Source organism: Lonchura striata, chromosome 10 (assembly GCF_046129695.1).
Source record: "Lonchura striata isolate bLonStr1 chromosome 10, bLonStr1.mat, whole genome shotgun sequence".
NCBI classification, from domain to species: Eukaryota; Metazoa; Chordata; class Aves; order Passeriformes; family Estrildidae; genus Lonchura; species Lonchura striata.
The window spans coordinates 21,091,785-21,118,414 of NC_134612.1; the positions used below are offsets into that span (position 1 = coordinate 21,091,785).

Genomic DNA, 26,630 nt, shown 5'->3' on the forward strand with positions numbered 1-26,630 from the left:
TCTGCCAGAAGTAACATTGTCTTCATGTTTCTGTCCCCCAGAGGGTTTCATCTCCACTTGTACATTCTTGTCACTGCTCGACAGGATGTTGAATGTGGATCTGCTGCTTTGGGTGTGTTTAAATAAGAAGTGACTGCACTTCGCTTTGAGAATATTTCAGACTTCCTGAAGAAACTGTAAGTTCATTTTTCCTTTGTGTGCTTTTCTCTTGCACTGTTCATTTTGCAGGTGCCCATTCTTTGGTGTACATTGTGTCTTTCAGTTCCTTCAGCAACTGCATTTTAACAAATAATGGTGTTAGGAATCCAAAGCAGCTTGGTTTCTTACATTCCATGTTTCAGAGGTCTTTAGAGCCAAATGTCTGCTGAAAGCTGAGTAGTGTTTTTAGGAGCTGTATTCATGAAGTCACTGTCCTAAACTAAGGACTTTGTATATTACCTGGACAGTAATTATTCCCTTTGTTCTACTTTGTGTATCACCCAGGGTCCCATTTGTCTGTCTCACAGCACACCCAAAATCTCAGGTTATTGTTGAACATTCAAACAGGTCATCACTAAAAAAAGTAGATAAATTATTTGTGAAATGTGTCACTTGCAATGACCTACTTTAAGGTTTGCTGAATTTAACAAAAGATTTAGATGGTAATTTTGGTTTGTGTGGGGCCTTTTTCTTTTACATCACAAACTGCTTGGTTAGATTTCTAAGAGCTCTAACAGAAAATAAAAATCCTTTTTTACTGCCTCAATGTTTGATGCCATTAAAGGAGTAAGGTTCTATGATTCCCATGCTATGCTGACTGCATGCATTTTCACTCAGCAAATTGGCACAGATTTCTTTACATTTTTTACTTCCCCTCTCCCTGTCCCAATTGAGTGAGCTCTGCAGTCACTGTGTTTGCAGGTGTATCAAGACCAGCAGAATGTGACTCCTGTATTGCTGAGAGCATTCAGTGTGTAATCACATTGCCTTGGCTTGGCACTCTCAGCCATGGCAGTTCTGATTTCAGTGCCAGCCAGCAACCTAAATATTTGCTTTTCTGAAGGGTCTTGCAGTCCAGACTGAGCTTGTTGTTTTTTTTTCTGCAGCTATACTGCTCTCAGCTGTCAGGTACACCTAGCCAGGCTTTGGTCTCAGCAGAGATTGCAGTGTAACCAAGACAGAGCTCCAACTTGCAAAATGGTGTTTGTGCATCTGCAGTTGGGTCATTTGACCACTGTCAGGATTTAGTCCAAAACCAGTTCCTTGCTTAGTTCACTGAAGTCCAAATGCAGCAACCTTTCAACATTTCTTAGAAGAGCATGTTGTTAAAAAATTCTCATTGTTCTTTGGGAACCTTTTCCACTCATTTTCTAATACTGCCTTTGAAAGTTCTTTTTGGTGCTCCAAGAACAATGATAATAAACAAGATGACCTCTTGATTTTTCCCTTGAGTGTGCACCTGTTTTCTTCTTCACTACAATCCCTTAGAACTCTTGCCTTACTCTGCTGCTTTCTGCCAAACCAGGGGAAGTGCCAGTGGAGTGCCCAGGCTCAGAACACACCATGGCCCATCAACAAAGCTGGGAAATCAGCAGACATGATCACATTTGTGAACACTTTGCCAAAAACAGAAGGAGGAGAGGAGGGGATGATGAAAAAATACAAATCTTCACTCTTCTTGTTAGCTTCTGGGTATGTCTGAAGTAATCAGGAGGAAATGAAACTTCAAGTTGGCAGTTTTCCCTTTAAAATGCTCTGTGCATTAGAGCTGAATATGAATAGCATTATCTTTCTTTTCTTTTCTTTTTTTTTTTTTTCTTTTAAAAGAGAAATATCTATTAATAGATCTCTGTAACAACAATTGCTTACCGGTTTATGCTTATGGCTTATCACAAAACTATTCAGCAGGACTCATGGCAAAACTGTGAAGTTTATATAATTGCAACCAAAGGCAAAGCTTTGCTTCAGGGTCTGCTACACTATCAAACTCTGCAAGAGCTGAAAATAACGATGTAATTCCAATGACTTCTTCTAAGGGGCCATGTGAGCTTATTCGACCCAACAAGACACTCACTTTGGCAAGCAGAATACCTTTGATTCAGAGCTCCTTCTGATTAAAACAGAGCTCTCACTGGTCTGTATTGTAATTATCTTTTGATCTTCGTTGTGTATTTTCAGTGGGATGTGATAATTACATTAAAATTAAATATTATACCTCCTTTTTGGTGTGTGTATTATCTGCAGGTATATTTGTGCAAGTGTTTCAGTGTAATATCATGGAAAATTACCACAGTGACAGAACAGCAAACATCCCATATTATTACCTTGTGCCATGGGATTTCAAGTAAACTAGAACTCTTTACAGTCTAGGAGAGCTGCCAGTCCCCCTGAAATTACCATTTTAATTGAATTGATCATAAACACTTTGCTCTGGCTGTAATAGTAGACCGAGAAGATTAAATCTATTTAACCATAGTTTGGGGAAAGGGTGACCTTTCAGCCAGTTTTGTTATAATTGAAAGGTTGCTAATATTTCTGATTGGAGCTTGATGCAAGGAAATGTGAAGTCAAATTGTAATATTAGAAATAATATTTTTGTTCAGATATGTAGATGTAGTCAGTAAATATATATTTATCTATTTACTCACTTTTATAATTGTTATCTGAATCTGAAATTAATATTGGAATTTTTATTAGGAATATTGAGGAAAATACAAATGGCTAATGCACCCACACACAAAATAAACTTATTTCTAAAGGAATAAAGTGCCATGCCTTAAAATAGCAAGGGTCTTATGGCCTCAAAATTTCCAGAGCCAATTCTCTTTTTTTTCTCTGAATTCTTTTGTCTTAAAATTGCCAGCAGCCCAAACATTGTTAGACCTTTTTGTCCTGCCTCTCCTTTTGCTGTGCTCTTTGCTGCCTGTGGTCTCTGTCAGCTCCAGCACACTGGAGAGCCCAAGCTGCTCCCTTCAATCCAATTAACCCCACACCATTACAGCCTTGTTTGGTGTCAGACTTGGAACTTTTTATTCTTTCCTTATTTAAATGAGCAACTTGATTCCAGCATCTCCCTCATATTGGTTCTCTTAGATAACTGGTCACTATTACAACTTGCTTTCAAATCTTTTCCCTTTTGAAGTTTACCTATTGCAGAAAGGAAAAGGATTTTTGCACCTTTTACCTGTCATTTTAATAAATTTAATCTAATAGTCTTTTACCTGGGTGGAAAGACAGCCAAAGTTGAATTGCAGAATGTAATTCTAATATCTGTTTTTAGCAGGTACAACATAATAGAAGCTTAAGCAATTGCAAATAGGGAAAAAAAAGGGTTTTGCCACCTCAACAGCTTTCTTAGGTGGGCTGATTTTGTTTGCAGGTATGCCTGCAAACAGAAGATGCAGTGATTTGACTGTTCCAGACTAGTTTTTTCGTTGCTCCTTTAAATGGCAATCTTGCACTGTATGCCTTTCTTTCTCAGGTGAAAAGATTTGTGATGGAAAATACAGCTCTTCAAAGATTTCTAGTATTGACAGAGGAGTTTGAGAGGAATAAAGCATACACAAATTATCTGGGCTCTTCAAATTCAGGTATCGTGCTCCCCTTTCTAAATTTCCTTTCTTTCTTTTGAAACATGATGCAAGGCAGCAATTCTTCATTGGCATTGAAGCTCAGACCATAACTTGGACTGTGTGGACATCATAATTGTGATTGATCTTGTGCTGCAGCCAGCTCCCTACTCAGACTGGAACTCAGACACACAGAAGGTCAATACAACCCTCTTTCTTCAACAAAACCTAGTGCAGAGATCTGGGAAGGAGAGGAGAGTATCAGAAATGCCAATCCCATTACTCCTCAGGTGTTTCTTCTGCTCTCCTGTATTACCAGCAAGAGGTTTCAGGACTGTGTGGTGACTTTATGGATGCATGTGAGGGAAATTCTCCTTCTGGGAAACAATCCTTCTGAGTGCATAGCTGTCAAAATGGATTGCTATCAAGGCTTAAAAAAGTAATTAAATATTATAAATATTATTTAATGAAATTAGCAGATTGGAGCAGAGAGGGTTAAATGTATCTTCCAAAAAGTTATACAATATCTGGAAAAAAATTATTGGGTGAGTGCCCTCTGATTGCTAATTGCATACAATATTAAGACATCACTTTCTTTCCTTCCTCATTTGCTCTGTGCTTCAAGGTAAAAGATGGAACACAGGATTATGACAAATTCTCCTCTGGGATCTGCATAGTGGGGCTTGTCTTTGATCTTCCTTTCTCCTGCCCTTGGAGACCAAATGCATTTTTGCACATGGGAAATGCACAGAACTGTGCAGCTCAGGACTGCTGTGCTGGTCAGAGGGAATTTCCCTGAAAGGTCTGTGCTCTGTGTTATTGAAACATTAAAAAGTGTTTGGAGCTTGAATTGGACATGTCCTGCCCTGGAAGCTGTGGTCTGGCTTGGGATGAAGGGTCAGATGGTCCCAAATTTGTATGTGACCTGTGTGGAGTCATGAGACAGATTTTTTTTCCTTTTTATTTTGTATTTGCTACCATGAGCTGGTGGTTAATATGGGAGTTACCTGTAATTTTTGTGAGCTCTGCTCTCCTGATAACAGTTATAATGTATTCTAAGGGATTAAGGCTATAGAGGGCATATATTTCAAATAGATTTATATTAGAGAAACCAATCCTGTCAATCAAGTAGCTGATACCTAAAACTGGATATTGAGAACCTCAGCTTAAAGATACAGGGGCTCCCTAAAGCTAAGTCTGTACCAGGCTGTGCTGGGTCAACAGCACAAAAAAGCAGCACTGAGCTGTGTGCAGTGGAGATAAAATGAAAATCGAGATAGAAAATGAAAATAGAGCTCTTCAGCAGCACCATTAGTTCACTGGCACTGCTGTGTGCTGAGTGTCTTGGAGCTGCTAAATTTAGCACATTTTGTGCAAGGTGTGTCAGCACCCTTGGAGAGCTCTGCCATCGTGGAAGAGCTTGGCGGGGTGGTGCTGAGGGAGATACAGAAATAGGAAATACATGAATAGGAGTGGGAAATGTGGGAGGGAACTGGAGGTGGACATCGTCCATGTATGGCCATCAGCAATATAAGGCTTGCTCCACCACAAAGTGACCTGAAGGTGCACTCATTGTTTATCTTAAAGGCTTCTTACACAATTGATTGAATAAGGGTATATTTGGGAAAAACAGGACTTTATTTTCAGCTGAAAACTTGTTCTGCAGGATTTTCTTCATGTCCCTGGTACTTTTTTTTTTTTTTTTAAACTAGGATAAAGAAAGGAAAAGACCAAGGTTTTTATTAGATTTTCATTAAATGTAGTCCATCTAAGCAAGGAAACCTTGTATTTAGTAAGACTTGTGGTGCCATTATGATGAAAGGAAACCAACCCTTAGTCTAATTTGTAACAGCCAACAAATAGATGGTACTTGAAGTTTTTTCAGTTTGCTTCTGAAGAAGGCCCAATAATTGAACAGGCTTTGTTGCACAGAAAGCAACTACTGATGCCTCTTCTGGTCGATTTGTTTTTTAATTTTCCATCTTTTTCTCTCCACAATTTACTTGTTTTTTGCCCTTCTGCTGCCTTCATTTGGAGGCTCGGAGTGGTAGTGTGTTTTTCCAAGAGGAATGGCTCTTACAGTCATGAATATCAGCTTTCAATACAGTTCAGATAGGCCCTCAAATATAAACATTTTTTCTTATGAGGGAGTTGAAAAAGCAAGTTGTTTAAAATAGCCTGTATTTTGTCTAAAAAAAAGACATGAACACATGAACTATGCTGCCTTTCCTCACAAACTCTCAATATTGATATATTAAAAAACTTGTTAGGCCAGACATGTTCATAGGGATACATTTGCTTTTCAATGCACATGTCACTCCCTGATCCAATTATTACTGCATTTTTCAGAGAAAAAATTAATTAGCAGTTTGTCACTGTCCTTCTGGCTCCTGGAGATCCAGTAATTACTTGATTTTTATAGAACAGAGTTCATTACATGCAATAGACAAGTCTGGACAAAACAACTTACTTGGTGCAGCTTCTTGAATCCTACTGCTATTATCAGCATCCTCGCTGTGACTTCAGAGCTGAGAGATTTTAGGACTTAGGATGCAGAAATCAGGTTATACTTTATTATTTGGAAAAAGGTCTTACATTTTTTAACCACCCTCCAGCAATTATCATACTACCAAAAAGTATGATGGACATATTTATGGTTAAGGAAAAATTAGCAAGGAGAAGTCCACACTTGAAGGAGAGGTAGTGTTAAAATTTAATTTTCAAATCTGACAGTTTAGTTCTGCAGGGGAGTGTTCAGCTTTTCATATATTAAGAAAAATACCACAAGGATATTTTTTTCTCTGTAGTTACACAATAGCCTCATATATGGGTTTAGCAGTTCTTTCTCTAGCTAAATAATGGAGATTTTTCTCCTTTTCAGTATGTATCAGTATCTGATATTTTCCTTGAGGTCAAAAAAAGTAAAATTTGCCCAGTACATCTATTTTCCTGTCTGCAGCAAAGCTAAAAGTTCCACATCTGCAGACTTCTGCTCTCTTCCAGCCCTCTTCACCTTTGAAAAGGTTCACACCTCTTCAAAATATTATATTTTCCACGACATGAGGACTTTTGGAAAGCCCATGATGTGTGAGCCATCAATAGCTGCATATTGCAGCTGTGTGGACACAGTGGAGGCAGACTTCATCTGAGGTGGAGCAGTGAGCAACCTCTGAGAGGAGAAATTCAGAGCAGAAGACCAAGTCTCAAGCAAGAAGCAAATATTCTTCACCAGCCTCCCATCTTTGGGGGTTCCCTGCTCAGATTCCTCCCACCACAGCTTCCTGGGCATCTAATATCCTCAAAGACCTTAAGGAACTGAATACCTCTGATGTTCAGATGGGAATGGAATCCTTTGTAGAAATGATACATAGAGAATAATTTACACAAGGTATTTTACTTTCCTGGTTTTGTGACTTTGACCTTGTTTTTCTAGGTATTCAGTCATAATTAAGAGTTTTTTCTTCCCAGACTGTCTATGGTTATTTGCCAAATGTTGAAGTTTGGTAAATTGTATGTAAATATTTCCAAAAGGAAAGACAGAAGTGTGACAGCATAAGAATGATTTTGCCACAAAGGTAAGAACTGTTTCTCCAACATCTATTTGCAAATTCTAGTAGAAATTATCACTTGAAAAACAAGGAATTCCTCAGAAAAACTTGGGGGAAATTACTCTGGTTAGTCATCTTAGTCTCAGACATAGGCTGCTATGGACATTTTATACCAGAGATGCAGATCTCATTGTACTGCCTTTTAAAAAATGGTTCCATATTGGCTGAGGTTTCTAATTCAAATTCCTGAATGGGCATTGTGCTTAAAAAGCCTTTTTCCAAGGAATTTGGAGGAGCTTGGGCTTCTCTGAGGAGTCTTTGTTCTGCTTTTGGCCATGCTGAGCTCTGACACTGATCCACTGATCCACTGTCCAGGAACTAGAGTATTTATTTCAAAGAATTCTCCTTAGTCTTTGGTAGCATTAGGTATGTGCTGCATAAAATTATTGCAAAATATTTGTAGCCCCACAAAACATCCAGGCATGTCCATTGTGTGCAAATAAATGCAAGGAAATGCAAATAATAACCACTTTAACTTTGGCTAAATCTTTAGAGTATAGATGCAATTATTTTACTAAGTGCTTATGAGAAGTAGTATTTTTATTGCTACGTGAAATAATCCGGGACAACAATATGTTATTTTAGTCAGTTTCTGGGTGAAAAATAGCAATACACCATAGAAGAATGATGACATCTACACATTATTCCTTCATTCATTTTTAAATTGTATTCACCAGAAGAAGTTATCTGTAAGTTCATCTCCTGATACAATTAGCAACATGAATTTAGAATAGTAAATGGTTCTGTGGGTTACAAATCAATTCAATATGGGTGTATCTAAGAAAACCCACTCTGTTATGCCTCATTTAATGCAATATGTTGTGTACTTTCTGTTCATCATGAACACAGAGTTCGCTTACCTGGCACATTTCATTTTCACATCACCTTGGCAGAGCGTGGCTGTGTTTCAACTAAAGCAGGACAACAGATGGTTGTGGAGGTGTGGGATTGCAATTTTCTCCATGGTAATAATTTGAATTTTTACTGCCCTAGTACTTTCTCAGTGCTAAATACAGTGACAAACACTTGTGATTTAGTCACTTAAAGGTAAGCCTATGTCGCTTTTCCTGTGCTGCATCTCACTTCTCACTGTGTCTCAGGATCTGCTGCTGCTGATCCAGGGGGCAGAGGTCTGCCTGCAGACATCCTTGCTGGCTGTGTGCAGGTGTCTCAGGTGCTCCACAGCTCCTAAAACCACCCTGGACCCCTATGTTCAGACAATTTAGATTCTGTCCTAGAAGAACACACACACACACATGCACACAGGAACTTGCTCTCAAACCTTGGAAGTTGAGTCCACACAGTTAATCTTGAAAAGTGCAGATCCAAATATTTTTTTAATATTTGCTCATGTCTGGAATTTATTAACTATTTTTATTAGAATTATTAGTTGCTAGAAATCACCTTTAGTGCATAAAAATTTAACATTTGTTTCTACTTTCTTGATGCCAGTGTCCCGCTCTTGTGCATGACAGCTTTGCAACAGCTCCTGGGGAAAGATAAAGGAAACCTTAAAGTCTCTTTTTGCTGTTACCTTAACAAGCTTTTCAGAAATTCCTTGCATCATAAAATCTACTTATACATGTCCTGACACCTTTTAGGGATTGTTTTTTTCAACATCTTGTCCTGAAACTAATTTTCCAGCTCAACTACCTTAAGCTAAATTATTTTGGAGATGCTGATAAAATACAGAGAAGGGATATCTTCAAACTCGCTGTTAGGAAATTAGGCATCCTTCATGTATTGTTTCTGTGGCACTGTTACAATTCCCTGGGATTCTTTGGGCCTTGGCCTTTCAGAGTATTGCTGCTTTAATAGGTGGCTTGAACTCAAAGCCTTTCCACCACCCAAGCATGGTGGGGCAAATACTCCTTTTAGCCTTTACAGTAGTAACCAGTTTTCAATTTTCACATCCTCCTGTGACATTTTTTACTCAGTTTGTCACTGGATTTTTTTACTCCAGTGGTGGCAATATTCCTAATATTTACAATTTAAAAAGTGTAGATAGGCCTACATTTCTTTGTGCTCTGATTTCTAATTCTTGCAGAATAATTTCTGTTACCTGGCTTTCTTTTCTACTGAGGAATGTAGAGATAGATTATGAGCTCTGTGAGAATGTGCTGTGATATATATATATATATGCAACGTTGTGCAATGACCTTTGGACAGAAGTCTTTGTAAATTCATTCTTTAATTTTAAAGCAGGTATTCATGCATCTTTTGTATGTGTTTGTAAGGCAAACCTATAGACAGCTTGTCAGTGCCAGATTTGCAGTGGGAAAGGACTCTTGTACTGTCTCTCTTGTAGAGACAGTGACTGATACAAGCATCAACTCCCACTGATGACACGTCCACATCTCCAGTGATGCTAATCCTTCGTGTTTGCTTTTCCATACCTCATGCTTTTGCTTATCTTGTCTGTTATGCTTGACAGGAATTTACATTAGCTATACATTCACTCCTCATTTATTCTCATCTTTTACAGGAATTGGGGTTTTTGTCAGGGAGAGCTTGGCTAACTGAGCTTTTTGGTTTTGAAATAAAAAGTATCTAATTAGGATGATCAGATGTATGTAATATAATACTTTTTTTGAAAAAATGGGGAAGGCTGACATGAAAAAATGTAAACTTTCTTGATGATAACTTGAAGTCATTAGGTAGGGGCTACCTAATCATTTTTTGTAGTGGTGTTAGAGTGAAAGCAAATTATCATAGCTGTGGAGGACAGATAGCAGTAACAGTGACTCTTGTTTACATGTTGAAATCTGGCATTCCACACATCGAGTTATATCTAACTCCCTTCAGCACCTGTCAAAAGCAATATTCTTCACTCTTCCATAAAGGCCTAAAATGACTTAATCAGCTGAAGTTTCTCTCAGTTTTAGCTGTCTGCTCCTGTTTGAGGCAAGGAGAGCCTGTCTGGCTGCACAATTGTATGTCTTTGTTAAATAGATCCCCAACCTTTCTGTTCACATCCCATCATCTTCCCATCGTCTTCCTGCTCCCTCCTGACTCTCGATAAATAAAACAAGCTCAGACCAGACAAAGCTGATAAGCTGCAGCCAGGCAGAGAGGCATGGAAGCTGTCTTTGGAGTCATGAACTGGGCTTCCCACTGATGTGACAGCACTGAAGGCACTCAGGCAGAGGAAGAGATCAAATACTGAGCTTTTGAGTCCTCTTGCTTCCCAAATGCACAAAAGTGCTGGTTTGTTACCTGGAGTAAAAGACAAGTCAACGATAAAGAGATAAAGTAAGTAATAAGGAGAGGGGGGATTGATGGACATTGCAGTATCTCATCTTACATGTATATTTAATGCTGCTGGAAAGTGTGGATGGGAACTAATGAATTGCAGGCATGTGTGTGAAAGGAAGTGCTTAAATTATGCAGGACATGTCATCCTGTTGCCAAATATTTAACACCATTCCTACACAAAAGAGACAGCTCAGGGGATCCTTATTTAAACATCAGTAATCAAATCCTTCTCTTATCATGGCAAACACTTTTTGCATAATTTGTGCCTGCCACATCTAGAACTCACACACAAACCAATTCACAAAGGGGTAGCCTGGTGCTGGTTGACAAAGCTTAGTGCTTCAGTCACAATTTGTGCTGTTCCATAACTGTGTAAGTGAGTAAAAATAAACCTGTCTGGATCCCCATTTGCTGATTATAATTGTTCTCTGTGTCTGCATATTTTACAGTGACTTACGATCATTTCCTGTCCTGGGATTGAGAAGGAATGTCTTTACCTCAAACAATTGCCCATTCTGACTCAAAAAGAAAAATGTTGGAAATGCAAATATTTTCCACAAGTGAAAGTCACCCCGCGCTCTCCATATCTCTTCTGAAAGTAATGCTTTCAGCAGAAACTGGCTGATCTGCCTAATGGGTACAAATTGTTCCTGCCTGAAATGAATTTTATTTAAAATTCAGTATCTTTCAAAATTTATGGTTACCAGCCTGTGGGGGGTTCTTTGCTTCTGTAAAATGCACAAAGAGAACTAACCCAGTGTAACATCTCCTCATAAGAGTTATTACATTATTTTATCATGGATTCATGGAATAGTTTGGGTTGAAAGGGACCTTAAAGATCATGTAGTTCCAACACCCTGCCATGGGCAGAGATAACTTCCTCTATCCCAGGTTGCTCCAAGCTCAGTCCAACCTGGCCTTGGATGGGGCAGCCACAGCTTCTCTGGGCAACCTGTACCTCAGCACAGAGTAAAATATTTCCTCCTCATGTCCCATCTAACCCTGCCCTCTGTCAGTTTAAATCTTCTCTTCTTGTCCCATCATTCCATACCCTTGCCTAAAGTCCCTTTCCAGCTCTCTTGGAGCTCCTTGATATGCTGGAAGGTGATAAAAGCTCTCCTCAGAGCCTTCTCTTCTCCAGCCTGAGCAGCCCCAACTCTCCCAACCTGTCTCCATGGCTGAGGTGCTCCAGCCCTCTGAGCATCTCCCTGATGGGTCTCACTCTGATGGGTCCTTCTCATGCTGGGGATCCTAGAACTGAACTCCAGCTGGGGCCTATCAGGAGCAAAAACAGAGAGGGAGAATCACTTTCCTCAACCTGCTGGTCACGTTTCTTATGGTGCATCCCAGGCCAGGGTTGGCTCTCTGGGCTGTGAACACACATTGCTGGGTCGTGTTGAGCATCTTGTCAAACAGCATCACCAAATTCTCCTCCTCGGGGCTGCTCTCAGTCATTCTCCAGCCAGCCTGTACTTGTGTTTATTAGTTCTTAGTTCTCTCTTATCTTGGTCCCATTTTGATTTTCCTAAGAGGTTGTACTGTGCTGACCCCTCTGTGTTTTGCCCAACTGAGTGCATTTGGGTGCTGATAACTTAATAAGCATGGGAAAAGAAAAAAATAAAAAAAAGGAAGAACAGCACTGAAAACCTCAGGCAGCCAGTAGCTTTGATGGTAGCAGACGAAGTTTCAGTGAGAATTACAAATGAGGAGACAGAGAAGAATTTGTAATAAAGAAGCACGATGCCATGCAAGTAACTGAACTTCCACCAACATATTTCAAACTTATTTCCTCGGTGCTTGAAATTCCATAATGTTAATGCTGACCTTTAGTATGCAGGAACATTAAGGAAAGGAAGATGTGTATTGCTATACTGCGAAAGCACAAAATTTAAAAAAGATTTTGAGAGCATGATTAGGAACTAATTAGTATCCTCCATAAAGTCTACAGTGTGTTTGATATATGAGCTATAAGATTGGATTCCAAATTTAAACCACTACAAAATTTTAATGTGCTGTTATACCATTTTGTTAAAGCCTAGAATAGAAATAACTGAGATTACAATGTGGATTTCTAGATAAAGAGTCTTGGAGTAGTTTCATGTGTCTTGAAGATTTTTAAACTTATAAGTTCTGGAGAGGAAATATGTAGCATAGGCATAAAAAACAACCCAAAGTCCAAAAACATTACTGGAGGCAAATCTGCCTCAGAAGAAGTAAAATCCAAATTCTCACATCTGACTGCTTTAGTAGAGAATTTCTGGTTACTCCAAAAGCTCAGCCTCTCAGTGGACTTCCTGTTGGTTGCTGATACAGAGCAGTTCAGAGAACACATTGCTGCATATCTTACTGAGCATTATACAGTGTTTAGAGAACATATGTATCAAGATAAATACATAAATATAGAGCAGTCTTCTCCCAGGATGCAACCTTCTGGCTTCTGAGTGTTCTGCTTCAAGGACTGCCTGAACCAATGGCAGCAACAGCAACTTGATGAATCTTCCATTCACATTGAATGAATCTGAATGATATAATTCAGGTTTTCTCTTCCATTAATCTGAATGATATTTTTGTTATTTTCAAGCTTTTCACATTCTAGCTATTTGTATATCCTTGCCATTTTAAAATTTAAAAGTTATTCCAATTTTGTTTTCCATTTTGAACTTCGGGCCTCTTGTCACATTACTTTCCTACCTCAGTATTTTTGCCCTTAGATACCTCACTTGTTTTCTTTTCTGGAAGGCATATACATATATATATATATATATATATATATACACATATATATATTTATATATATATATAAATTAAATGCTCTTTTCCAGCTTTGAAGCAATTCACTTCGGGTCAGTGAGTAGACCTCTCCCTTTCTGTCACTTTTTCCATCTTCTCCTTTCCACATTGTGCCTGACATATTACCCCTTCTTGTCTGCTTTCTGCACTTCATTCTTCATAGCTGTTTTTCCTTCCTCTCATAATTTTCCACTCTTTGCTTTGGTCTTTTATTTTCTTCCTTTTCATTCTGTTCATTTTGACAACTGTACTCTTGCCTTACCATAATTTCTCACTCAGTTCATTTCATGTTTGATAAAGAAAAATCAAGCTTGTTAAGTCTCATTTGCCAATTCATTGCCTCTAATTTGCTTCAGAAGCAGCGACTGCTGCAGTTTCCTCCAAAACCTTCCTTTTTTCCACCTCCTTTGCCATTCTTCCAGCCCTGCATGCTGGTGTTTGCACAAAACCCTAGTGAATGAGGATGTTTGGCACCTTGACACCTTGACTCTTGGTGCCTTGGTGATGAAGCACCAAATAATTAATTTACTGAAGTTCCAGCTGTGTACAAATCTGAAAAACTGTGGTTTGAAGAGTAGCCTTTCCTGCCATTACACATTTCAGTTCTACTTGGTATTTCTCCAAACTCTAGCTGTAAGGCACCATCTATGGCAGAACTGCATGGAAAGCAAGCCAGGTAGATGAGAAAAGTTGTCTGAGATCCAGCAGAAGGGCTTTGAAACCAAGAAATGTGCTTTTCCAAGTACTTTTTCTTGTCCTGCATTCAGTTAAAAATTTGATCCAGTCAAACGGGACCAATTTGGATCTGTAGCTTGCAATGACCACACAGCACCAGTGGCAAAAACAGAGATCAATCTCCCATTGGTGTGCACATTATTTCTTAATCTAACCTGAAGTACCAGCAATCTCTGGAATATATCATTCTTTCTTCAGGGACAGAAAGTATTACAGGATGAAGCCTGAGCTCCAACTGTGCAATAAAATAGCTTTGACTTACTGGTAATGAAAGCAGAATTAAGTCCATTCTATCTAGTGGGTGTGAAATTAAGTCATTTGGTGTGACACTATTGCATTTTCTAGAGAGCATAACAAAAGACCTTGTTGAGAGGGACTGTGAAGATAGAAATGATCAATAGATGGTTTCTTGAAACCAAATAAACTAGATTTCTATGTGAACAATTCTATGTGAACCACATCACAATACCAACTGAAGTATAGCTTCTATTGGTCCTTGGCTTGAAACTAAACTGTTAATTAATGTAATGTGATGTTGACAGAGGTTTGAAGAGTAGAGGTGATTGGAACATTCTCATTTTAATCACCACACATTTTCCTTCTTACCTTTAATAGTGAACCTTAAATATTTCCTACCGCCTCTCCTTTCACTTTTTTTTGTTTAAATATTTCTATGTGGAATTAGATAAAATAATTTCAGCAACTCTACATTGGCAACTTCATTTACATGGCAAGTGAATCAGGGTGAGATTGAACTCACCTGAAACTAACAAAAAGATTATAACAAATCTCTGCTTTCAGAGCAAGATTAAAACATACTGAGACATGAATTTAAGAATGTTTACAGTCCATTTTTCTCCTAAAATATAGCATTTTTTTTATACTCTGCTTCAGTGGCAAACACCATGTTAAGAACAAGCAGCATATTGTCTTCATACCAGTTTTTCTTGTAAACTCAGGAATAAGAGATGTCAAATAGGAGAAAAATCTTTGAGACAGCCTTGACCAGAGTGTAAATTAACCCATAAATAAATACAAAGCTCTGGGAATGAGCTGCTGATATTGTCTGGGTTGCCTAACTACAAGCTGATATTCATATCGGAAGGAGAGCAGATAAAGTATTTATATTTGCAGAACTCTTGCCAAACAGTGTTTTACTTAAATGGTATAAGAACTTCTTCCTCTCTGTTATCAGCTCTCCATGTGATAAAATTATGCAGCTGACTTTCAGAATGATTATCTATGTTATTTTCATTTATCTCCTGAATTCCTTCTGAGTTCTACGTTTCTGAGTTACAGTGAGGTAATTTTCAAGCTTTCCCTCTCCTTTGCAGAATACAGAAATAGTTTTTTCTCTAATGGAAGTTGAGATTGTCTATTGTGAATCTACTCAGCAGATAAGCCCTTAAAAGAAATGGTTATATTAATGAGCTGATGATGAAAATTTCAGCTGTTTGCAGCTTTTCTTACCCCACAAAATCAACTCCTTTTTAGAGTCAGTTGAGGATCAGTTTACATGTGAATTTACATGCAAAGTAAAATTGGGATTTTCTCCTCACGTACCCTGTGGAGGAATTAAGCACTTGTGGGGAAAAGAAAACACCCCAAAACAAATATACGTACCTAGAAAGACTTCTTTCCTGTATTCTCTTTCTTCTCAGTGTCTGATTTATCCGTCAGACATTGGCATAATCAATTAAAATGTAATTTTAAAAGTCCACACAATGGATTCACAAAATAGGAGGGAACAGGGAAATCCCTCATTTTTCTCAAAATTCCATATTTCCTTCATGTGTGAGAAGTGCTCTGCTGTCCTCCCAAATGCTGTAGTGTTTTAAATCAAGACATTGGTACTTGCTGTAGTAGAGCAGTCTTCTGTGTAAGTGTAGGGAAATCATTTGCACTTGAAGAGAAGCTTAAGCCATTAGAGCACGTGAGATTGGTCATCTCTGTGCCCCAACAAACCTGTTTGAAGAAAAAAATATAAAATTTGCATGTGGGTTGGTATCCGTGGGATATTTTTTGTTGTGTTCTGACAGTCAGTCATGACTCAAATAATTTTCTGCACAGGTATTTCTACCATTTGGTCCAATAAGTATCTATTCCTCAACCTGTCATATTTAGTTTTGAAATTATATATTATTGCTGACATGCCTGGGAGTATGAGCAGCAGAAGTATTATATTCTATTTAATTATGTGCATACATACATATTGCACATTTCACCCCAAACCTGGGCATGTATCAGCCATCAGGAAAGGCAAGAATATCTGTTTATCAAAGACAGCACTGAGGCAAAAGTGCCTGTTAAATTCAATGAGTCACTGACTTTAAAGAGTCTGCTGTGGCTTTCTTTAGACTAGGGTATTTTTTAATCATGGATGTATTACTTTATTATGCAGGTGGTCTGACTTACTTGGGCTTTCTGAACAGTGCTTAATGCAGAGGGAGTTTTGAGACCTGTGACCATAACTTGCACTCTGCAATCACTTTTTCCCTGGAAAGATGACAGAAATCTGATTTTTTTTTGCTGAATTTCTTTTGAGCACATATTGCTCATTTAGCTAAAAATCAAATTATTTTGTATTTAGAAAACAACCCCAAAACCTCCAACTACTAAGGTACTTCTACATAGAAGGGACATGGGTGTTTGAAGGTAGTTCCATGTTTCCAAGATGCTCTGCCAAGGACACGGAGTGAAGGACTCCTGGATGTTTTGGAGCATGTTGCTAAGGAAACCTGTGCTTCTGATGAAATGTGCTGGAAACATCTGCTTTAGAGAGTGTCTCTCCTCTGTCAGCAGTGCCAAAAGGGAAGAAAAGCCCTAAATAGCTGTTTTAAAATCTTTGCATATGTGTGTGTCCTGGACCCCTGGTGCCCTCATGCTTGTGAGGGTTTGTGCTTTTTTTGTTGGCCAAGCCCACAGCTCACATCCTCACTGGATTTGTGCAAAATCTGTTTACAAAGAGTAAAAAGACATGTTGTTAACAAAGAGTAAAATTTACAAATAGTAAAAAGACATGTTGAATTTTGAGATAAAAATGTTTGTAGGATTTAAATTGGCCCTTCCAGTTAACTCCAGATTAAATAACAGAATGACAGAATGATCTGGATTGAAAGGGATTTTTGGATTTCTAAAGATCATTTCATTCCAACCCCTGTGCTGTGGCCAGGAGTGTCTTCCACTAGACCACACTTCCAGGGATGAGGCATCCACAACTTCTCTGGGCAACCTGTTCCAGTGCCATACCACCCTCAATGTTTGCCTCAGACTCAAGCATTTGCCTCAGACTTAATTTGTTGAGAATATTTCCCTCTGCTCTTGTTTTCTCACTCTGAGAGTGCTGCTCACAGTGTGTATGTGTGTGTAATGTGAACAACACTGTTGAAGCTCAATGAATTCCAACACAGTTTTCTATGTGAGGATTAGAAGTCTAAAGAATCTACTAAAAGTTCTGTAAGGTCTCTGAAGACCATGAATGCATGTGCAAAATGAATGTTCTAAGGCAAAATGTCTTCAATCACACACGACCTCCTAACACTTATCATCATATTATGGCTGAAATCTTGAGGTTGAAATTCTTCCTCTAGAGTTACAGAGGTAAAGTGCAAAAATAAGTCAGGGCTAAGATGTGTGTGTGTAGCAGTAGAATTCTTTCTCTAAAGCAAAAACTGGTTTTTGAGGCAGCATAGCTTCAAATCAGCAAAAACCTTCTATTATAGTACACCTGTGAACAGGACGCTGAATGTTTGACATGTTTATTAAAAAACCCGAACATGGCACATTATCCATCTGCTGTGATTACTGCACAGGTAGGCAGCTGGGACTGTGAATGCAAAAATCTGTGGGTTCCTGTGCAGCCCATCACTGCTGCTGCCAAAAGCCCTCAATAATATATCTTCATGGTGAGGCTTCTACTGTACTTCAAGGTGTAGTTGGCATTTCCCTCCTTCCTAATTAAAAGGAGTCATTTGACATCTTGGCTGAACCCATTTGGTGAAGTGACTTGTGTCTATCAGATCTGATGTGTGTTTTGAAATATAAATTATTCTGAAAATTCATAGCTTGTGAGGTAGTTGTGCAGGGAAGCTGAACCTGACTTTCAGGAGTAGAATTTAGCTGATGCTTGAATGGTTCAAGTCCACCAAGTATTTTTCTTTGGTGGACTTCAAGACTGAGTTCTCATAATTTCTAGAAATATTAAATTTCAGAGTAAAAGTGCTCACTAAAAGTAATGGTTGCCTTGGCCTGCCCAGTGTTGATTCCACAAAATGTGGATAAGAGCTTTTCCTGCTTTATTCTGTTGTGCCAGATGTTTTTGGTTGGTTCACTGACTTCAGAATTTTCAGTAAAGCTCAATCCAGAATTTGAAGTGTTCCATCTCAAAGGTTTTTTCTATAGTATAAGATTTGTTTGTGTTAAGTACTGTGTTGTTATTCTCTTACTGAACACCAAAATTGTTTGTTGAAGTAGCAAACTAACATTACAATTGTCTTAACACCCATTGCATCCAACTGGTGTTATTCAATACCAAAAATTCAAGGGAAAAAAATTCCAAAAATTCTCAGGTTTTATGTAGCTATAGCTACAGAAGTAAAAGGTAAAACCTGCAAGAAGATTAATGAGATTACTTATTTAGTAGTCCAGAAAGCAAAAAGTATTCCTCAGACTATCATCCATCATTTCTGTTGCCTCAGGCAAAAAGAATGCTTCAAGCTTGCTTCTAGTTTTACTGAGTATATTCAGTTTCCTGTGTAGCTTAAGATCATTAGTTGTTTCATTAATTCAAAATGACTAAATGTGACTAAAAAGTAAAAATCATAAAAAATTAAAACTTTGTTTTCAGCTATGGGATTGCATCTCATAGCAGTTGAAGTGTCACTCAATATTTCTGGGCTTTTTTTGGCCTTGTTCATATGCAGCTATGAAGAAAGTTGATATTTTCTTCTAACTTATATCCACAACTTTTTTATTACCTTCAAATATTTTTACTTTTTCTTTTATCTTTCCTAGAAAAAAATGTTCTCCTATGATTTTCTTAATCAATATTTATTTTCATTCTTTCTTCTTTCCTGTAATTACATTCTGTAAAAAGTGTAAATATTGAAAGCAAAGTTAGGCTAAATCATAGTATCCCCATGCTGCTGGTTCACAGGAGTCTTAGCTTCATGTTTCTATTGGTTGCAAGGCAGGAAATTAGATGGATGTTCTTTGTCTCACCCAGTTTGCAGGTGAGATCCCAAGACACTCATGGCAGTGTTGAATAATTGCAGTCAGCAGGGGGAGAGTCGAGGGGAGAGCAGGGTGTGAATCCCACACACGAGTTTTCCATCTCAAACCCAACCCACAGCCTGTTAGAGCAGAGCAATGGAACCAAAGAGTGAAATGCTTACTCTGGAATGGTTTTATTTGTTGTCATTGGGTTTTTTCACTCTCGCACAAAAGTTCTGCACACCAAGAGAGTCATGGCTTAATGATTGTCTCCCTTAGCTGCCACAATACTAGATTTTATTAAAATACCACATCAAACTGTACAGTCCTCTATTAAAGAAGAATCTTCATTTTTCAGAGATCCTTATAACTTTGTCTGGCTTCCCTCTCAAAATATCAAATTAAGTTTGTAACATTGTTCTAATCCAATAACAGTTATGTGCTCAAATAGAAAATAAAGTGTTTTTACATCTTAACTAACATAAAGCATTTGTAGATTCTGCAAGTCAATTTGAACTGAAAATTGTATTGGTAGGACTCATGTTAGGAAATATGAAGGAATTAAACTACAGTCCTATCCACTGAGCTACCTAAATATTTACTCACTGTACTTCAAAGAAATTTTTTGTTAGATGGAATGCTTTTCACTGCAATCTCCCAAGGGTCTTAACATTAAAAGTAGAGTCTTCATCTCTTTGATGAATTACAGAAAGTGGTCCATTTTATCTGTGGAATTCTAATGCCTGTTTCTGTAAAAGTAGATGAAAATAGGGATCTGATGAAAATAAGCTGGATGATACTATTAAAGAGGGAAAAGCTGGGATGGGAAACTTCCTTTTAGGTATTCAATCAGACCATATTTAATTTGCTGGTTCTAACATGGTAGTTCAAAATTTATTTCTTTCTGCATAAGGTTTAAGAATTCTACCTACTGCTCTGGATAGCTCTTCATAACACTAGAAATACAATGAATTCCTAGTAGAATTAAAAGATCAGTTTGATAGATACTTATCTTCCTACCAGCCTTCCTTTCTGTTCCTTCAGCATGTGGAATGAGACATTTAATACTATTTAATATCAGTGGCTCCAAAGTGAGGACTTGGACTTTATTTAAAATTCATTCACACCTCATACACTTAACAAGCTGCCTAGAATAATTGGGAAATTACTTTTGTGGCATGTATAAAATGATTTGGTGGATTAGAACGTCACAAACGAGTCTGGCTTCAGCAAGCACCCTCTGATATTGGTGCATACACAAATAATTTACATCCCTTGAACTTATACTTCGAAAATTCTCCTGTTATGCTGTATAAATTAGTGTATGTCTTTATGTAGGCTTGTACAAAAAGAAAGACATGCATTTTTAAAGGCTGTTGCAGTTGTGATTTATCCTCTCACTGTCTTTTGGGGACATTCTCTGGAACTGGTAGACTCTTTCAAAATGGTCCCTGTAGTTAATTCTACACGACAATATAACTTGCTGTGTTGTCTCTTCTCATAGCCAATGCTCTTTAAATATTTTGAAAATGAGGTCTCATTTTTTGGACAGTGCAGATACTGTGCAGGTGTGATGAGAGATCACAGAATGGGTGGGTGGCACACAGGGTTGGCATCTGTCATGCTTGTGGTACACTTTACTCTGAGTTCACCCATTAGATGTAAGCTTTTTAAAAATCCACCATGCCCACAGGAAAGGAATACCATAATATCACAAAAAGTTAATGCCTTAGGTGGAGGAGGATTCTTTTATAACTAAAATAATGTGGACACTGAATATGTGAAATGTTATTAATAGTCTCAGGTACAATTTAACTTCTCCTTTAGCAATGAGTCTTCTTCAGCTTTTCACCAGTTCTATAACCATAATTCTGAGGCTATAATGTGCAACTGGGATTATTCAAAATGATATCACAGTGTGAGACTAAAGTCTGACCTGAAGTTAACTGATATTACACAGTTTATCTTCACACTGGTCTAGATGATCTTGTCTGGTTCTGATATTCTCTTCAGGAGTAAGCTTGCCATAGAATCATAGAATCATAGCTTTGAATTGGAAGGGATTTTATATAAAATCTCATTCCAATGCCCATGCCCCCACCCAGCCTGTTCTTGACCACCAGGGATTATCTGTTGCATTTCCTATTCCTTGTCCTTCTAACGTCAGTGTTGTGACTTTCTCTTTTTTTTTTCCCTCTTTTATTTTCAAAGTTAATGGATAGGCAACTAGTGATTAATGAGAATAATTTAAACCAGCCTTCAACTATTTCCAGTAAGCATCTCTCCTTTTCTGTTTAGATAAACACTCTGAATAAAAACCCAAGTACGGGAAGCATTAAAGTGGGCTTCCTAGATCACATTTACCAAATATGTGAGAAAAGCATATGAAAAAGCTTTCAAGTGTTGCTGTGCTGACAGCTGCTTGCAGGGGAGGTCAGAGCCTTTCAGCGATCTGCCACTCTCCAGTAACTGTTCAAAGAGCTGCCAAGGCTGCCCTGTGAACATCCATTTAGCAGGAAGTGTTTGTCCTCCCCTTGCTCCACTGAACTCAGTAAAAAAAAAACCGTCTTTTAATGGAATAGGAGCAGGCTGTGACCTCAATACCCAAATCAAAAATTGATCTTTTGGTGCACTTTTTTTGCTGTCTGTTGCTTTAGATTATATATATATATACACCTTTATAAAATCTCTCTCTTAATGTACAATTCAGACCTGACTGAAGAGCTGAATAAGAATTGGAACTCGGTATGCTTTAAGATTCTTCTGCTGTGGAATACTTGTTACTTGTGTGTGCAGGCTTGCACAGTGTGTTTCTGTGAGAAAAGCTGAGTGCATTATTCCTTTTATGTGCCTGACCCTGTGCTCTGAGCTGTGTCATGCAGTAAGGCAGAGGGTGACACAGCCCGTACAGTGTAGAAACATCAAGCAATCTCATTCTGCAATCCAGGCCAAGAAGCCCTGTGGTATTTACAGCAGATGTTAACCCCTGACCTCCCAGCCTCTCTCTTCATTCGATGGCTCTGCTCTCCGGAGCTCTCCACACCAGCTGAGGGAGCTGACTCCTCCAAGGGATGGCAAAAGGAGCAGTGCTCAGGCAGGCTGTGCTCTGTGTGCTGCAGATCCTCACCGTGCATGGCACTGAATTAAATTTCCTCACTGCATTCAGATGTGGAAAGGCATAAAGTGATACCAGGCATTTGAGCAATACAAAGGATTAGTTATCAGAAACCTTTTGGGGCTGTTTTTGACTCCTTCATCTTGGCTTTTGTGATTTGGCTTTTAAATCTTAATTGTGCAGGGGTGATAACTCCAGATAAGTCTAGGTGATAATCATAGTTTAAAAAAAAACTGCTCTGACATATCTTGCGTGACAGCCTAATCCAAAATATAGCAGTAACTCTCTGAAATCTTAATGGTAAATGTTGACTTTATCCAAGCTTACAATTACAAATCCTCATTTATACTTCACAGAAGATTGCTACAAAGGAAAAGCTAGTGACCTTCAACTTTTGTACTCTGAGAATGTATAAAAGGCTCCTTCTATTCCAGTGTGATTTCTGTATGTGACAAAAGCAACACCCAATGTCTCTTTTGCAGCATTTAGTAAATGATGACTGATAGCCCTTACATGCATTTCTCAGTATTGTTACATAAATTGCCTCAACTTTTTTTGGTGCTATCATTGATTTCTGACTACTTCCTTGTTAAACACTGCTGAGGGCAATCTGTCAAGGGCTCCCATGATAGTGATGGGACTTTACAGTGGCAAACTGACATAATTCTTTTATATTTCCACCAGCTAAATATCTGTTTAGTCATTTTTAGTGCAGAAGGCTCATTTCAGAGAACCATTTTTCAGCTGAGTGTGGAATTTCAACTATTTAAGGAGGACTAAACTCAAAGCACAAGTTCAGTAATTACCCATTCTTTGCACTATTGCCTGTCCTTAAGCCTCCCCTAGATAAGGGTAAATTTGAGCTATTTGGGCTCTTGGAGAGTGGGGGCAGTTAGCATTCAGTGTTTGAAAGACTCCTGGTTCCATTTAAGCCTGGAACCTAAAGTGTCTGAATATTACAATTTTAAGCATAGAAATGGATAAGTGCAGGTAGGCACTTCCTTAATCTCCATGTGTGAGGAATATATGGCTTTGGAATTTTATTCCACAAATATGCATTCACTTAAAAGAAATTAATTTGAGCCCTTTCCCTTAGATTAAATTCTAATGAGCAGGACTGAGGCATAAGAGATTTTTCTTTCCCCCACAAACCTCTCTGAACCCAGGAAAAAGAATCATTAAAATAGTTTATTATAGTCAGCTAATATCTTAATGTATTAACAGATTGTTTCATAAAGGGAAGAACATGACATTTCAGAATTCTCTGACAATTACATTTGTAGCAAAGAGTTTAATGTTTAATGAAGACAGACATTGACACTAATGTACCATATTCTTATGACAGTATTTATATTGAGGTTGTATTTTTTCCTTGACTTCTAACCCAAACAGTTTCTTCTTTATTCCAATGTGTTTTTATGAGAATTATCTTTTGTAAGAAAAGTACATGAGAGCATATAGCTCATTGATTTTATTTCAAAATTTTTAACAGCCTTCTAGTTCAGAACTTTTGTTTTGGACAATGTTAAAAAGAACAAAAAAAATCAAATATTATTTGTGATTATTTTTTTTTTAATAACTGAAGGAAACCAGGCAACAAATTCCCATTTAAAAGTGTTTATGACAAATAGAGAAGCAGTAATTATTTTTCACGACTTCTTGACCTATTTAATCAAGTCCTTACTGCTGGAAAAAAAAAAAAATCTCATTTTTGAATTCCACTTCTCTTTATTTATCTATTATATATTTATCAGGTGATTAATGTTAAATATGCAGCTTATTCCTCCTTAGAGAAAAGCAATATTGATTTTATTCACAGGATAATTTAATTTCCATCAGTATTTTTACTTCAATAGGCTAACTTTTCCTGAGAAATAGAAAGAAATACTACTTAAAGGAAATGAAGTTTTGCTAATGATGAATCGGGGAGTAGCACACATTAATTCATGGCAAAATTAACTGAAGTATCATAATTACTATGGATCAGACTTTAAATTCATGCCAGAATTTAGAAGAAGCTATGGTAATTAATATATTAAAACTAAATGTCTTTTAAAAATTGTGATTTTTTTTATGGCTGAGTGGGAAAATGCTTCAGTTCATCTTAAAATGTAAGAAATATATTGGAGAGAAATAATGGCTTAAGCTCCAGCTTGTTATAAAGAAACTTGAAAATTTTAAATTTCTAACCTTTTACAGTAACTATTTTATTTAGAAGATGACTTTTTACATAGATTCTTGTAGATATTTAATTCACAGGCTGTTACAAGGACAGGAGGGCACAACACAGATGGGATAATGGACAATGTTAAATGTTGGCATTGATGCAGTTTTCCCTCACATGAGACATTGCACCATGGTCAGTGCAGCCTAATAAATTTTGACCATCTGGTGGTATTAGAATGGAGTTCCCTGCCATAGAAGAGGAGGCACATGGTGTGGAGATTTCATTTGCCTGACCACAGCTCTGGAATTAAAATCCTTCCTAAGTAATTAATTTTTACAGGTGTAATCCACATAGTTTTGCTATGTTACATGTAGATTTGGGGGTATTTTCCTTCCCTTTTGTAGCACAAAAAGGATTCCTTTTACCCCAGTGGGTCTTATTCTGGAAGGAATATTCCGTCCTGATCCAATCTCTCTTTATGTTTTAAATGCTCAGGTTGGAATTTCTATAATTTTTTAATAAGAATCATAGAATCTTGATAGAAAATTATAAACAATACTGAACTTAATACTGAGCATTATAAACAGGTAACTCATCATGCTGTCTCAATCTGTGGAGCTGTAGAGTTTTGAAAAAGGCAAGACTCAAGGGAAATCTCACTTAGAAAAGTTACATAATTTTTAAAAAAGGAAAAAACCTATTAAAAAACAAAAACCTTCCAAAAATCTGATTTTTATTTTTATATCCCAAAGATCGGGTGCCTGTAGATTAAAATGTGATTTCTTCATATGTCATTTGCCAGGAAGTTTGACACAAATGCCCAGATTCGCATCTCTTTATGTCTTACATAAGCACTTACCAGCAATTGCTCTCAGTAAAATCTATTAGGTATGTCTTTTAATACTCGACAGTTAAATTCTCAGTTGATTCAGGGATTAGAAGTGTTTGTTCAACTAATAATTGAGGTTAAAATCTGTCATTTAAAGAAAAAAAATTCCTCCCCTCCCCAGTTTATTCCAGTCCTTAAATATAATTCACTCCTAGGTGTGATACTTCTGAAGTTTTACTTGAAAGCATGATTACAAAGAGTGTTTAGACTAGCAAGACTGGGCTTTGGAAACTGCTGCAAAGGTTTAATGACTGAAACAATTTAACCCAAATTTAGCTCCTGGCTGTGATTCAGATCATAGCTGCAGGACAGTGTTTGGAGAGGCAAAGGAGACTCATGACCTGTGAACATCAATATTAAAGGCTGTTTGTCAAATCAGGCAGTGTCTCGAGGAAGAGGGGTTTGCCTCTATTCAGGAGCTGTTATATAAGGAAAAGCCATTGCTGGGCTTTTGTTTATCTCTTGCCAAAAATCCCCAACTTTTTTTTTACCAAAAAATTATGAAGAAGAGAGTTGGAGAAGAGTGACCTTCCAAAGCAGAGACAGTTTCTAGGAGATCTAGAGGTTAAGGTCTTCCTCCTCCTCACAGTGGTTTCTACCAAACACTTTTCCACCACCCTGTTGGTATCAGGGAATATCAGTACACAGCTTTCAAAAGTTTAACTGGCCTATTTATATATCTAATTCACCTTTCAACTTCACTCTGCAAATATATAGATAAATAGAAAAGAAATAACAGCTTGCCCCAACACCCATGCCTACGATCTCTACCACGTTAGCCCTGTCTGAGGTCAGGTGGGGTAAGCTGGGAGTCCTCTTCCCTTCCCTCCTCTTCCCACCTTTTTAAAGGTGGCTTCACATCCTACACTCCACAGGTATTTCCAGAATGACCCTGAACCTGGTGGGTGAAAATTTGTCATTCCACAACAACAGTAGTATGAAAGAGAGGATCTGAGAGAAGCCAGATTTGAAACTGCAATTTCCGGTCTTTCCTCTCTCAGTTTTTTTAATTTGGTGCCCTTTCCCTTATATACCTCTAGAGGAAGAAAATACGGGTCTGGTTGCATCCAATATTATCTCAGTTGCTTAATTATGTCATTTATTGTATATTACACAGCTTACTGGAATTAAAATGACCACCAGTACCTTTCAAGTAGATTGGGTTCTCCAGGTGAGCTGCTGTACTGAATGAATTGTTTTATAATAGCCATGGAACTTAAACCGTGGAAGAAAAAGTAAGGCCTATTTTGAGCAGTGAAACGAGAGATAGCAGTGGCCTTTTGTGACTCATAATAAAAAGATTTATGACTTC

At 37.8% G+C, this 26,630-nt stretch overlaps 1 long non-coding RNA gene across 1 annotated transcript; it reads left to right on the forward strand.

The window, feature by feature from the left end:
- Positions 1–26,606, forward strand: LOC144246813 (uncharacterized). Its single transcript, XR_013340531.1, has 5 exons — positions 1–176; positions 1,505–1,671; positions 3,461–3,569; positions 7,017–7,123; positions 26,436–26,606. It is a non-coding gene; the product is annotated as an uncharacterized LOC144246813 (long non-coding RNA).
- The last annotated feature ends 24 nt before the right edge of the window (positions 26,607–26,630 follow it).